Source organism: Mirounga angustirostris, unplaced genomic scaffold (genome assembly GCF_029215605.1).
Source record: "Mirounga angustirostris isolate CCGP_5_RB_7025 unplaced genomic scaffold, mMirAng1.0.hap1 SCAF_7, whole genome shotgun sequence".
Lineage (NCBI taxonomy): Eukaryota > Metazoa > Chordata > Mammalia > Carnivora > Phocidae > Mirounga > Mirounga angustirostris.
Window position 1 is genome coordinate 53,703,314 of NW_026991715.1, and position 14,934 is coordinate 53,718,247.

The following is a 14,934-nucleotide window of genomic DNA, read 5'->3' on the forward strand; positions in this document are numbered from 1 at the left end:
TTTGCAAAAATTCAAAGCCAAGGCCACTGTGTACCCCAAGCTGAGTGGCTTACAACAGCAAATCTGTTGTCCCACGGTTCTGCAGGCAGAAGTCTGAAATCAGGGTGTCAGCATGGCCAAGCGCTCTCTCAAACAAGTAGGATAATCCTTCCTAGCTTTGGTGGTTTGCTGGCAATCTTTGATATTCTTTGGCTTGTGTGTTTATCACCCCAATCCTCTGCCTTCACATTGCCTTCTCCCTTGTGTTTCAGTCTTCACTTGGCTATCTTCTTATAAGGACACCAATCATATTGGATTATGGACCCACCCTCTCATCTATGACTTCGTCTTAACTAATTACCCCTGCAAGGACCCTATTTCCAAATAACATCACATCTTGATGTACCAGAGGTTAGAACATTTTTTTGCAGGGGGGAGGATACTATTCAACCCATAACAGCCACCTTTAGCAAGTTGTGAGATCCAGAAGCAAAGATATTTCCCTGTACATTTTCCTTCTTCCAGATGACTTTAACATATATCCTAATTTGAAACTTAATAGGAGAATATGTCAATATATCTAAAACTTAGAAGAAAGTACATATTCTTCAGTCATGCATTTGCCAGTTACGTGCCAAAGGCTTTTGTTGGTCAGATCACTTCTAGCATTGAAGGTACAGTAGTCAGTGAAGCAGGGAACCTGAGGCTGTTGTCCAAGAGGAGATCTGAGTGAGAAGGCCAGGGCTTGGTGATGACGTACACGTTTTTGTTATGCACATTTCTAGAAATGGTTTGTGTACTGAACCTGATACTGAGACGGGCCAATGTTCAAAAGATAGGCAATATAGGAAAAAATCTATAATTTTTTTCTGATTCTCATCTTTAAAAAAAAAAACTTGCAGAAAAATTTTTTAGGAAAAAATACTAGTAAGTATAAAAGCTTAGAAAATAAAAGTTCCGCCACTATTGGGGTGCCTGGCTGGCTCATTCCGTAGAGCATGTGACTCTTCATCTTGGGATCTTGAGTTCAAGTCCCATGTTGGGGGTAGAGTACTTTAAAAAATAAGTAAATAAAAGTCCCACCACTATCAATTCCACTCCTTGGCAATATATACTGTTTGGAACATATCCTTCCAGTCTTCTTATGATACGTATAATCATTTTTAAATTGTCTACTTTAATACCTTCAATGTGTTTTTAAAGAAGAGTATCTGAGAGGCCACACCAGCCTGTGACAGAGCAACTCTCCTATACTAGCGAAGCTGGGAGTGGTCAGAAGGTAGGAGGGTTGGTGCAGCCCAGCAGACGAAGAAGGTGGACTTTGAGCTCGCCACAACCAAGACTCCATTACTTGCTGTGTGATCTTGACCATTTAACCTCTGTCAGCATCAGCCTTCTTATCTGTGACGTGATGACACCGCTATTACCTGATGAAACTTTTGTAAAAATTAAAACGGGGGGGAGGGGTGTTGGGGGATGGGACGCCTGGGTGGCTCAGTCGGTTAAGCATCTGCCTTCAGCTCAGGTCATGATCCCAGGGTCCTGGGATGGAGCCCTGCATCGGGCTCCCTGCTGCACGGGAAGCCTGCTTCTCCCTCTCCCTCTGCCTGCCGCTCCCCCTGCCTGTGCTTTCTCTCTCTCAAATAAATAAATAAAATCTTAAAAAAAAAAATTAAAACAGGGACACCTACTTGGCTCAGTCGGTTAAGCGGCCGCCTTCAGCTCAGGTCATGATCTCAGGGTCCTGGGATCGAGTCCTGCATCGGGCTCCTTGCTCAGCGGGGAGCCTGCTTCTCCCCCTGCCTGCTGTACCCCCTGCTTGTGCTCTTTCTCTCTCTCTCTGACAAATAAATAAATAAAATCTTTAAAAAAAAAATTAAAACAGAATGATGTATGTAACATACCAGGAAGATGCTTGCTCAGTAACTGGTGACTAGATATTCAAAATATACATTTCATTGAGTTAATAATTGGCTATTTTAAAGGTACAATATCAAAATCACTAATAATAGTAATAAAAGGCTTTTTCACGGGCGCCTGGGTGGCTCAGTCGTTAAGCGTCTGCCTTCGGCTCAGGTCATGATCCCAGGGTCCTGGGATAGAGCTCCACATCGGGTTTCCGGCTCAGCGGGGAGCCTGCTTCTCCCTCTGCCACTCCCCCTGCTTGTGTTCCTGCTCTCTCGCTATGTCTCTCTCTGTTAAATAAATAAAATCTTAAAAAAAAAAAAAAAAGGCTTTTTCAGAAAGTATATAGGTAGTGCATTTATTGCAGAAAATTTAGAAAATGAAGGTAAGCTCATACTTTTCCTCCCAAACACACACAAATAAAATTGCCCATAATTCCACCCCGCAGATACAGTGCCTGGTAACATTTTGGAGCATATCCCTCCATTCTCATCTTGCTCAGGCATGTACTTCTTCCATAAAGAAGAGCTTTGGTATTCACAACATTTTTTTTATGATATGTTGTGTTTTAACTAAAACTAGATCATTTAATTTTTCTGAATTTAGAGCTTTTATGTTCTCTGTTTCATTTTAATGCAATTCAGTTACATAATTTTTTAAAGTTATTTTCCATTAAAGATTTTATTTATTTATTTGAGAGAGGCACAGAGAGAGCACACACAAGGCAGGGGGAATGGGGGGATGAGGGAAAATGCAGAGGGAGAGGAAGAAGCAGGCTCCCCCCTGAGCAGAGAGCCCGACAAGGGGCTTGATCCCAGGAGCCCAGGATCATGACCTGAGCGGAAAGCAGATGCTGAACTGACTGAGCCACCCAGGTGTCCCTGTTTTAAAGTTATTGATGTTCACATTATAAAAAGCAAGGAATGGGAATTAAATCTAGGTCCAAACTGTGTGGCCTCAGGCAAGTCACCTAACTCTTCTGAGCAATGAGAGCATATGAGAAAGAAAAAATACCTTCAATCATATCGTAAACAAATTCTCTATGAAAATGCTTACATTTAATTTTACATTTTTGGTTCTGATAATGTAATCGATAACTTTTCATTAGCAGAAGTGCGGTTCATTATGAATAACTTGAGTTCTTAATGAGTACATTTATCATATAATCGGGGCTTCTTTGGAAGTCTGTATCTTCTGGTGCAGCCTACTGTCTCCACAATGGCTTTGACACATTCAAATAACATTTCCATTTCAACTGATAGACTTGGCAAAGCCACAAGGTCAGATGCAAAGCAAAAGGAGGAAAGAGAAGAGAAAGCTGGAGAACAGGAGAGACAGTTTCCAACTAACAAAATGCAAATTTGGGCACCTTAACTTTCTTCTTTACAAGGAGAGGGGAAAAGGCCACCAGTTGGGAGCAGCTTATCACGCACCTCGCCTCCAGGTATGTGTAATTCTGTTTGCCCTGTAATTTGTTTAATGGATAACCCTACCATTTAATTGCTTTGAAGAAACTATAGTTATTGCAAGATGTTGGACCCCTCCTAGGCATTCACCGGGACAGTTTGAATTATAAGTAGCATACAAGGTTTCTCTTTTTACACCAAAGACCCTTTTGAGCTACCAATTAAAATGAGATTTATACATATATATATAAATATATATATGTTTAATCATATAACATGATGTTATATTAGTTTCCAGTGTGCAACATAGTGATTCAACAATTACAAACATTGTGGGAAGCTCTCCATGATCAGTGTAGTCACCACACAGTTATTACAGTATTATTATTATTATTTTTTTTTAAAGATTTTATTTATTCATTCATGAGAGACAGAGAGAGAGAGAGAGAGAGAGGCAGAGGGAGAAGCAGGCTCCCAAGGAGCAGAGAGCCCGACGTGGGACTCGATCCCGGGACTCCAGGATCATGACCTGAGCCGAAGGCAGACGCTTAACCATCTGAGCCACCCAGGCGCCCCAAGTTATTACAGTATTATTGACTACATTCCCTATGCTGTACTCTTCATCCCTGTGACTTATTTGTTTTATAATGAAGTTTGCACCTTTTAATCCCCTTTACCTAGTTGCCTATCCACTCGCCCCCCGCCCCTCAGGCAACCAAGATTTTATTTTCTATATTTATTAGTTTTTGTTGTTTGTTTTGTTTTCAGATTCCACATATAAGTGAAATTGTATGGTATTTGTCTTTTTCTGACTTAGTACACTTAGCATCGTACCCTCAGGTCCATCCAGATCGCTGAAAATAGCAAGATTTCATTCTTTTTTTATGGCTGAGTGATATTTCATTATATATGTACACCACATCTTATCTATTCATCTGTCGAAGGAGCCAGGTTGCTTCCATATCTTGGCTACTTTAAATGATGTTGCAATACACATAGGGGTGCATATATATTTTCAAATTAGTGTGTTCGCTTTCTTTGGATACCCAGAAATAGAATTACTACATCATATGGTACTTCTATTTTAAGGTTTCTGAGGAATCTCCATACTGTTTTCCACACTGGCTGCACCAATTTACCCTCCCATCAACAGTGCACCAGGGCTCCCTTTTCTCCACAACTTCACCAACACTTGTCATTTCTTGTTTTTTGGGGGTCTAGCCATTCTGACTGGTATAAGGTGATAGCTCCTTGTGGTTTTGATTTGCATTTCCCTAATGAATAGTGATACTAAGCATCTTTTCATGTGTCTGTTGGCCATCTGTATGTCTTCATTGGAAAAATGTCTATTCAGGGGCACTTGGCTGGCTCAGGCACTAGAGCACGTGACTCTTGGTCTCAGGGTTGTGAGTTTGAGCTCCACGTTGGGTGTGGAGATTACTTAAAAATAAAAAAATCTTTTAAAAAACGTCTATTCAGGTTCTCTGCCCATTTTTAATCAGATGATTCTTGTTTTTGGTGTTGTATGAGTTCTTTATATATTTAGGAGATTCACTCTTTATCAGATATATCTTTAGTAAATATCTTCTCCCATTCAATAGGTTGCCTTTTCATTTTGTTTATGGTTTCCTTCACTGTGCAAAAGTTTTTTAGTTCAATGTAGCCCCAGTTATTTATTTTTGCTTTTGTTTCCCTTGCCTGGGAAACATATTTCCTGAGACATATCCAGGAAAATACTGCTAAGGTTAATGTCCATCAGTATACTGCCTATGTTTTCTTTGAGGAGTTCTACGGTTGCAGGTCTCAGATTTAAGTCTTTAATCCACTTCATGTTTATTTTTATATGTAAGGCAATGGTCCAGTGTCATTCTTTGCATGTAACCCTCCAGTTTTCCCAGCACCATTATGAAGAGACTGTCTTTACTCCCATTGTATACTCTTGCGTCCTTTGTTGTACATTAATTGACCATAGAAGGGTGGGTTTATTTCTGGGCTCTGTATCCTGTTCCACTGATCTGCGTGTCTATTTTTTTTGCCAGTACCTTCCTGTTTTGATTATTATAACTTTGTAGTATGGCTTGAAATCTGGTATTGCGGTAACTCCAGCTTGGTGGTTCTTTTCTTTTTTTTTTTTTTTTAAGTTTTTATTTATTTATTTGAAAAAGAGAGAGAGAGTGAGTGAGAGAGAGAACACAAGCAGGGGGAGCGGCAGAGGCAGAGGGAGAAGCAGGCTCCTCACTGAGCAAGGAGCCCGATGTGGGACTCGATCCCAGGACCCTGGGATCATGACCCGAGCTGAAGGCAGACGCTTTTTTTTTTTTTTTTTAAGATTTTTTATTTATTTATCAGAGAGAGAGAGAGACAGAGGCAGGCAGAGGGAGAAGCAGGCTCCTTGCTGAGCAAGGAGCCCGATGTGGGACTCGATCCCAGGACCCTGGGATCATGACCTGAGCCGAAGGCAGAGGCTTAACCGATTGAGCCACCCAGGTGTCCCTGAAGGCAGACGCTTAACTGACTGAGCCACCCAGGCGCCCCCAGCTTGGTGGTTCTTTCTCAAGTTTGCTTTAGCTAGTTAAAGTCTTTTGTGACTTCATACAGTCTTTAGGGTTTTTTTTGTTCTAGTTCTATAAAAACAATATATATTTGTAATCATCATTAATGGGAGAATTTGGTTCGGAGGATTTAGCAGTCAGGGGTCTTAGTTATAAGCCACAGAAACCACAGCTGGTTGATTTAAGGACAAGAGGAATGTATGAGCATGTACTGTCTAGCTTACAGCATGGCGGGGATGGCTGAGGAACTGAGTTGGAGGCCTTGCAACAGGAGCAGTGTCCAAAATGACACCTACAATCCCATCTGCTGGGAACAGCTCTGCTGCTCCTGCTGCCCTCCGTGTGCCAGGTGCACCACCAACTCTGCCATGCTTGGACACTGGAAGCACTCCAACTCAGATTCAGGTGACTCAGTGCGACAGGTGCATTTGTGCAAGCAGGTCACCTGCCGTGATCTGGTTACAAAGGAGACTGGGGTAGCAAGGGCCTTTTAAGCTTCAGTACCTGGGCTGAGCCTTCCAACTGAGAGTCATCACTTATGGAATTCCGCAAGCATGTGAAGGGATCGGGATGCTGACAGCAAAAGGAAAAGACATATCACCTACAGAATAGTAGTTGTCCTAATTTTGAGTGTAGTCAGGGCTTTATCTTGCTCATTTATGAATAGTCCAGATACGTAAGTGACAGCCAGTGCCAAACATCTTTAACCTGAGCACTTCTAGGACTGAAAGAAAAGGCAGGACTAACTTCCTAGTCATAGGAGATGTGTTCCTGACCTCCAGGTTTGAGATTCAGTAAACATTATTACCCAAAAAGCATTTTAGTGCAATAATTTCCTGGCCTTACCAGAACAGGTCAAATTTTCCTATTATATGCTCTAATACACCTGTACCTCTTCCTGAAACGAGTATAAATGTTTACCAAAAGACATGTACAAGAATGTTCTTGGGGCATCTGGGTGGCTCAGTCGTTAAGTGTCTGCCTTCAGCTCAGGTCATGATCCCAGGGTCCTGGGATCGAGCCCCGCATCGGGCTCCCTGCTCCGCGGGAAGCCTGCTTCTCCCTCTCCCACTCCCCCTGCTTGTGTTGCCTCTCTTGCTATGTCTCTCTCTGTCAAATGAATGAATGAATGAATGAATGAATGAATGAATGAATGAATGAACGTTCTTAGCAGCTTAACACATAATAGCCCAAAATAGGCAATAACCCCAATGTCCATCAACAGTAGAGTTGTAGAGGGGCACCTGGGTGGCTCCCGTCAGTTAAACGTCCAACTCTTGCTTTCGACTCAGGGTCGTGAGATCGACCCCCGCTTCGGGCTCCTGGCTCATCGGGGAGTCTGCTTGGGGTCCTCTCCCTTTGCCCCTTCCTCTGCTCGCACATGCTCTCTCTCTCTCTAAAATAAATAAATAAATAAATAAATAAATAAATAAATAAATAAATAAATAAAATTTTTATTAAAAATAACAGTAGAGTGAAAAAAAGAGTAGTAGAAATAAAATTAAATTATGATACAGTCATAGAATACAACAGAGCAATAAAAAAAGGACAAATTGCTGTTATATGTAAAACACGACACAGTGTTGAACAAAAGCCAGACAAGAATGCATACTAAACAACTTGATATATCTAAAGCCCCCAAACATGCAAAATTAAGCAAGGGTGACCTACAAATAGGGATGACTTCAGGAGAGCCAGTTATTTTATTAATTTATTTTTTTAAGTAGTCTCTACGCCCAACATGGGGCTTGAACTCAGGACCCTGAGATCAAGAGTCACATGCTCTACTGACTGAGCCAGCCAGGCTCCTGTTTTTTAAATTTTTCTTTTTTTTTTCAGGAGAGCCAGTTATTAACTGGGAAGGGGTATGAGGGAGCATTCTGGGATATGAGAATGTTCTATATACTGTTCTTGATGATAGTGACACGGGTATATACATATTTAAATATTTGTTGTTGTTGTTGTTTTTTAAGATTTTTTTTATTTATTTATTTGAAAGAGAGAGAATGAGAGAGAGAGAGCACATGAGAGGGGGGAGGGTCAGAGGGAGAAGCAGACTCCCCGCCGAGCAGGGAGCCCGATGCGGGACTCGATCCCAGGACTCCAGGATCCTGACCTGAGCCGAAGGCAGTCGCTCAACCAACTGAGCCACCCAGGCGCCCCTAAATATTTGTTTCACTCTACCCTTGAGATTCACTCACTTTTTGCACCTAACATATGTCTGTTCTATATCAATAAAAATAATCACTTAAAAAATTTAATCTCTGCTGGTGGAATTCAGAATAGAGGTTACCTCTGGGAAGGCGCATGGAGGGCCCTCCTGGGTGTTATACCTTGATCCGGTTGGTTACCTGGGTATGTACATAGAAGAAAATTCACCAAGCTGAACACTTAAAATTAGTTCTTTTTAACTGTACATATGTAATCCCTCAATTTTTAACAACCATATATGTTTGAAGAAAAGTATGTTCCCGGTTTACATTTAGGAACATAACCCTTTCATAAATTGAAAACTGCTTACTGTTCTAGTAGTCTCTGGAGAACACTGATAGCTAGAGCAACACAACAGTCTTAGAACTGTTGGCTTACTGAGTCCTGCTTGAAACCCAAGATTGTGTTTGTGACTTTGAACCGAATCCCACATCTGAGACGGCAGATTCTAACCATTTTCTTCACCTTTTCCTCTGTGAGCGGCTCAAAAACAGAAAGTTTGCAAAGGAATGAACCTGAAAATTATTTTTACCTGTTGACATGTTTTTCCTCTAACATTGTTGTATCCATGCCTGTGAACCGTCTTTGTGCATAGGGCAAGAGGCTGCAGGATATATGGTTGGTGAGGAAAATACTCTTTCTTAGTAATGTGTGAAAAGCAGCAACCCTTCCCTATTTAAATGGTGTTCGTGACCAGGAAGCCTGCCAGCGTTGTTAATAATCAAGCGTACTCTGCGGATCGTTCTTGCCGAAGGGCAAGCCCAAGTTAGGCAGTGAGACAAAGCTATGCAGAACAGCTTCAAAAGTATTTGGAAGGTGCCCGCCAAGGGGTTCAGCCGCCCAGATGCAACAGAGTGGTGGAAACGGTCTGCAGCTGTTGGTACAATTAGTGGTGATTCTGGGATTTTCTTAGAAACCCTGGGGATTAAGGGCTTGAAAGCAGAGGACGTGGCGAGAGCACATACTGCAAGAGGGTGCTTGTCGGTGTCTGCTGTCGACATGCCGGCGTGAGTGAGTGATTCTTCAGGAGTCACTTGCATCGTGCCACTATTTCCCTGCAGGGGGCTCTTTGATTTTCCCCTCTTCTCATGATGAGAAATTGGTACTGCACGACTGGACCATAGAAAGTCCTCTTCATCTTTGTGACACTCACGTCCTCGTCAGCTCACATCTAGGCTGGAATGATTTGCAATGCCTGCCTGGTCTACCCATCTCCCCTTTGCGATGTTAGTTGACTGTGACTTGAGCACCTCCAGGGTACAAAGCAGGTGCTTTGCTTACACTACTCGTGAGACGTAAGCATGGTTGTTGTTTTTTTTTCTCTCACAGAAGTTGTTTGCATCCCATATGCTCATGAACTTTGTGGAAAGTTGGAGTGGAGTGACCGAGAGTACTGGCTCTGGGACCAGCCTCTCTGGGTCCAAATCCTGGCAATGCCACTTACGTGCTGTGTAACCTTTGCCAAGTGACTTCACCTCTCTGTGCCTCAGGTTTCTTTCTTTTTTTTTTTTTTAAGATTTTATTTATTTATTTGAGACAGAGAGAATGAGAGACAGAGAGCATGAGAGGGAGGAGGGTCAGAGGGAGAAGCAGACTCCCTGCCAAGCAGGGAGCCCGATGCGGGACTCGATCCCGGGACTCCAGGATCATGACCTGAGCCGAAGGCAGTCGCTTAACCAACTGAGCCACCCAGGCGCCCTGTGCCTCAGGTTTCTTATGGTATAATGAGAATAATATCACTTGCCCCCTAAGGCCTTTGTAAAGATTAATTGAACTAGGGGCGCCTGGGTGGCTCAGTCCATTAAGCATGAACCCAAGGTCCTGGAATCGAGCCCCGCATCGGGCTCCCTGCTCAGTGGGGAGCCAGCTTCTTTCTCTGCTCCTCTCCCCAGCTCTTCCTCACTCTCTTGCTCTCTCTCTACCCCGCCCCCTTGCTCTCAAATAAATAAATAAATTCAAATCTTTAAAAAAAAAGATTAATTGAACTAAAACATGTAAAGCGCACTTAGGACAGTGTCTTAGCACACAACAGCGGAGCAAACATGTGCAAATGATTGGCAGATTTTCACAAAATATGCTTTTTTCTAACATGGTTGTTTGGTTTATGCCAATGAATTCTCTTTGCCTGTATAGGGTATTTGCTTATTCATTCATCAGTTGATGGATATGGATTGTTTCCACCTTTTGGCTATTGTGACTGATGCTGCTATGAATATTGATATGTTTGAATCCTCACTTTCAGTTATTATGGTTTATATACGTAGGAGTGAAATCGCTGGATCATGGGGTAATTCTCTGTTTAATTTCTTGAGGAACCACTAAACTATTTTCCACAGTGGCTGCACCATTTTATATTCCCTCCAGCGGTGCATGAGAGTTCCAATTTCTCCACATTCTCACCAACACTTGTTACTTTCTCTCTCTTTTTTTTTAAATGGCCACCCTAGTGGTTGTGAAGCGATATCTCATTATGGTTTTGATGTATGTTTCCCTAATGATTAGTAATGTGGAGCATCTTTTCATGTGCTTATTGGTCACAGGTACATTTTCTGTGGAGAAATGTCTACATAAGGCCTTTGCGTCCTTTTTTATTGTTTTTTTTTTTTTTTCATTGTCGAGCTGTTAGTTCTTTGTATGTTCTGGACTTGGTTTAGTTTTGAACTTGACTAAATCCATGTTTGTTCAGGGGCACCTGGGAGGCTCAGTCAATTAAGCGTCTGCCTTCAGCTCAGGTCGTGATCCCAGGGCCCTGGGATCGAGCCCCGCATCGGGCTCCCTGCTCTGCGGGAAGCCTGCTTCTCCCTCCCCCACTCCCCCTGCTTGTGTTCTTGTGTTCTGCTTGCTGGGTCTCTCTCTGTCAAATAAATAAAATCTTTAAAAAATTTTAAAAAATAAAAATAAAAAAATAAATCCATGTTTGTTTATCAGAAAAATCTATAAATACAGACTCCAGAAAATAATCTTAATTAGATTATCTTCAGAAGTATAATATAAAATAGTAGAATCTGATGGGGACTTAATGTTGTGGGGGTATGTGTACTTCAGTCAACAGGTATGACAGATAGACTGCTGGCTGGCCTGGCCAGATTAGGTAAGGACAGTAAGTCACACACACAAAAATGGCAAGCAACAAAAGTGAAGGCTCTTTTCAGACCTGTGTTTTCTGGGTACCATGGTACCCAAGCCTGCTGCTGGCCTTTGTACTCTAAGCCTGAGTGTCCATGAACTGGTGGGAAATGAAGGGAGACGTTTCAGAGGTGTTCCTGGCTTGTAGTGGGGGAAGGAGTGCTCCAGTGTATCATTCAGTGTATCATCCTTGAATTCACTCAGCCAAAAGGGTCTGAAGCAGATAGAGTATACACTTGGTGAATATACTGTAAGACATAAGAATGAAATTAGGAGTACACTGTGGCGGAGCACTTTTAGAGACGTTGAGGAAGGGACATTTAGATATATAAATATTAGCTAAGAGAATAGGAAGTAATTGTTCAGAAGTAAACATTTGGGGATAGAGTTAAAAAAAAATTTTTTTTAAGATTTTATTTACTTATTTGACAGAGAGATACACAGTGAGAGAGGGAACACAAGCAGAGGGAGTGGGAGAGGGAGAAGCAGGCCTCCCGCCGAGCAGGGAGCCCGATGCGGGGCTCGATCCGGGATCATGACCCGAGCCGAAGGCAGACGCTCAACAACTGAGCCACCCAGGCGCCCCGAGTTTTAAAATTTTTAAAAACACCCAGTTATGCTTTTCACCCTTGGAGCTGGTTTTAGAAACACTGTTTTATGGGAATATTGCAGTTGGCAGAGTTATTTTAAGAGGCAGTGCAATATTTACTTTCATGCTGTAACCTTTGCCTTGTTTGGAGTCTAGGTTAAGCCTTTAGACTGAAGACAAGATACAAGCGTTTAAGTGCTGAGACAGTTGCATGAAATAACTGAAGCACCAGGCTGACAAAAATGGACATTTTCAAAATAGCAACACAAAAATTGGTTATATCTAATTTTATAGAAAATGATTTTTATCTAGCCATTTCATTATAATTATTCAACATACGGTCCAAACAAGAGGAGGGAAAGTGATTAAAAAATTCTACCAAAATCACTTAATAAAACCTTTATGTAACATGAATAAATAAATAATTTTTAAATTTCTGGGTGTTATTAATCTATAAAATAACTATTAAGAAGGGACTGGAATCATATATATTTGAATATCACATATGCACTTAATTTAATATATTAAATTGTAAAGAGAAAAGTGGTGTGGATTTGCCTGGAGGAGGCTGAGAAGTGGAAAAAGTTTTGTCAATGTTTGTTTTTGTTTCCATTTAAAACACCAAACTTTGTTATTTTGCCAGCTTTGAAAGTCTGCCTTTTCTTCTCTGAGGGGCTGGGGTGGTGGAAATCAGAGGGTACAGCCTGCCAGTTCAAAAGCCCTGGAGGGGTGTTATTTCCTTTTCTTCACAAGTTTTAAAATTTGTAGACAGCTCACACCAGTTCCCAAGGCTAAAGAGAGGATGTGGCGTCACTACTTTAATCTTCCCAACATCCAGTTCAGTACCAGGTTTTACATGCTAAATATTTCTCAAAACCCTCACCTCCAGAGGCCTTCTATTCACTTATTCAGTAAATTTGTTGACCACCTACTATGTGTCAGGCCGCAGTAGACACGGGACACACGGCAGTAAGTCAGACTCTGGTGGAGAACCCAGTCTGGTTGATTGCTGCCCAGTGAAACCAAACCAAAAAACACCCCCACTCCCCATGGCACCCACCATTGCCCCCCAACCTGCAGCATGGACCCATCTCCCCATTTTACAGATGAAGACCCATAGAGCTGGAATAGCTCCAGAACATGCCTTAGGTCACAGAGTCGGTGATGGGCTAGAATTCTTTACAATTTTTATTCATTCATCATCCAAAGAGTATTGATTGTCTACCATCTATTAGGCATCTCCTCAGGACACAGTGGTGAACAGGAAGGAAAAGGCTCCTGATGTCATGCAGTTTGTATTCTCATGAAGCAGACAAAGGTAAATAAGAATAGCATCAGAGAGGAATTGTGATGTCAAAGAGAGGAGCTGCATGGCTACTTAAAACTGGGGGGTCAGGGGAGGCCACTTTAACAAACTTCTATTTATTTACTTTTTAAATCCCAGTGTAATTAACATACAGTGTTATATTCATTTCAGGTGTTTGATATAGTGATTCAACAATCCTATACGTTGCTCAGGGCTCATCACGATAAGTATACTTCTAGGCAAGGCCACTTGTAACCTCTGGAGCCTCTGTAAATGTATCTTGTGTTTTATACCTCCGTGCATTTTCCCAGAGTGATCAAGAGCAAAACCTTTTGTAGGATCAGACTAGCTGTCTGAACGGGCCAGAAAGGAAGCTGGGTCTCTTAGTTTCCTAGGGATATTATAACAAAGTACCACAAGCTGGGTGGCTCACAACAACGGAAATATATTGTTAAACAGTTCTGGTGACAGCAGGGCAGTGTTCCCTCCGAAACCCGTAGGAGAGAGTCTTTCTCCGTCTCTCTCCTAGCTCCTGGTGGTTTGTGACAACCCTCAGCATTCTTTGGCTTCTAGCTGCAGCACATGGCTCTCTGTCTCTATTGTCACATGGTATCTTCCCTGCGTCTCTCTCTGTCTCTTCTTTTCTCCTAAGGACACCAGTCATGGTGGATTCAGGACCCACCTTACTCCAGTACGATACCATTTTGTCTTAACTATATCTGCAAGATCTCTATTCCCAAATGAGGTTACATTCTAAGGTACTGGGGGTTAGTCCATCAGATGTTGCCATGAAGACATTTTATTCATAGAATCCAATTTATTGGTCTTTGGGGGGTTTTAATTCATTCTTAGAAAGGCCCTCCCTACTTTGAGACTAAAAGTTCTTCTGTGGCTTCCTGTTTATGTTGGCATTTTTTTTTTTTTTTTTTTTTAGATTTTATTTATTTGACAGAGAGACACAGCGAGAGAGGGAACACAAGCAGGGGGAGTGGGAGAGGGAGAAGCAGGCTCCTTGCCAAGCAAGGAGCCCGATGAGGGGCTCCATCCCAGGACCTCCCGGTCATGACCTGAGCAGAAGGCAGACGCTTGCCTGACTGAGCCACCCAGGTGCCATGAGTTAGTTTTTTTATACAGTCTAAAGTAGGCATGCAACTTCATTTCCTTGCCTTTGGGTATCCGGTTTTCTCAACAACAATTGTTGAAAAGACTGTCCTTTCCTCACTGAATAGTCTTGGCACACTTGTCTAAGATAGCAATATATTTTAGGGGCGCCTGGGTGGCTCAGTCGTTAAGTGTCTGCCTTCGGCTCAGGTCATGATCCCAGGGTCCTGGGATCGAGCCCCGCATCGGGCTCCCTGCTCAGCGGGGAGCCTGCTTCTCCCTCTCCCTCTCCCCCTGCTTGTGTTCCCTCTCTCGCTGTGTCTCTCTCTGTCAAATAAATAAATAAAATCTTTAAAAAAAAAAACAAAAAACCCCCCCAAAAAACTATATGGTTAGCAAAGCAACACACCAAAGGACAATAATAAAGCTAGACTAACAATAATTGACATTTCAAGGAAAGACTAAGCTAACCTAATACCTAAAGACCAACCTGAGTCAACATTGATAATGCACCTTAGCAAAGCCTTCTAGCTGGAAAACTAAGGAATTCCAACTATCCGGGTAATTGTATAGTGGGACCTTTGCAAAGTTGCAACTTCTCAGCACAAGGCTGAATCAAGTTCTGTGTGAACTTGAGTGAAGGGCCAATACTCTGGTTTATGAATGGCAAAGATGAGTTACCTTTAATAACTTTAATGACCTGGTGTTTTACAAAAATTTACTCCTTAAAAAGAAAAAAGGATCTCCTGCATTTTTGAA